We start from the raw sequence: 1,202 nt of genomic DNA on the forward strand, positions 1-1,202 counted from the left end.
TAGTATAGGGATTGTATTACACTTCCCAATCTGTCAATGTGGAGGACTGGGCAAGAGCATAACAAACCAGTATTGCTTCAACTCCCTGTCTCCAAGGTAAGGCTAATCAGCTTTTGTTGAAAACAGCATTCAAGGATTGCTTTATCTCTCTTACTTGTTTTTTAACTTCTTAGTGCCAGATGCTTCAGTGCATGCAGTGCCAGGAAAAGACTTGCGCTCCCTGGACTAGTACTGTCACTTTTGCACAAAGACATTTAATACTGTTTTTCCCCGATCCAGTAATGAGTTTGATGTGGTAGTTAGGACCCCAGACATCATGCATTCTGTCTCTAGGCTGGAGTTCAACTTACTTTGTGTTTCCAGCATCTTTCACATCTTGTGACAGTTTTTCACATTTCATTATTAAAGAACTTGAACTATTTTTTCTGGTTCAAATCCTGTGTCTTAATAGCTTCTTAGTGTAGCTGCTGTCCTTCTGGCTGAAAAGAAACAAGACAGGATTTCATCCAGACCCTGCCAGTATTGTTTTATAGTCTTTTTAATATCTAGCCACCTACACTTCACAGGTTTTAATATAAGTAAAAGTTCAGGGGGGAGGGGGTACTTTTCTAACAGCAATTCTACTCTTCAAAGTAAAAACATTCTCTCTACATGTGTGTGCTTTCCTGTGAAAGCTGATAGCATTATACTTTAAACGTGGAAAACATAGCCCTTGTAGATCTCCAGACTGCACAGTCTGAACATTGACTGAAGTATTCTTCAGAAAGCCACTGGGGATTTATTATTCCTGATTTACAGCTGGAGAAAATGAGGGGATTGTTTAGTTGGTGGTGGTACTTTCACTCTGGTTGAGAAGGCAGATTGGATTTGAGAAAGGAGATTCTGAGCCTTGTGCTCCTTTTGACTAGTGCACACCCTGCCACAGTAGAAATAGGCAGATTAAACCTCTTAACTGATTAGAGTTGGTTTAAGACTTTTTGGATTGTATTCTATATCTGTTCTGTTTCAGAGATGTGAGTGAGAAATAATCACAAAACCTGTATCTTACATTCGAGAGTTTTGTTGAACTGTGTTTCTGCAACTATTGATGATGCAATGCAAAATACATGGTTTCTTCAGCAGGGTGCACTGAAGATTATGGCACTGGGTTAATACTTGATTGCTGTTCTCAGACCTATAGCAGCCTGCTGTGTAACTGTAGG

Source organism: Phaethon lepturus, unplaced genomic scaffold (genome assembly GCF_000687285.1).
Source record: "Phaethon lepturus isolate BGI_N335 unplaced genomic scaffold, ASM68728v1 scaffold18773, whole genome shotgun sequence".
In the NCBI taxonomy this organism is placed as follows: Eukaryota; Metazoa; Chordata; class Aves; order Phaethontiformes; family Phaethontidae; genus Phaethon; species Phaethon lepturus.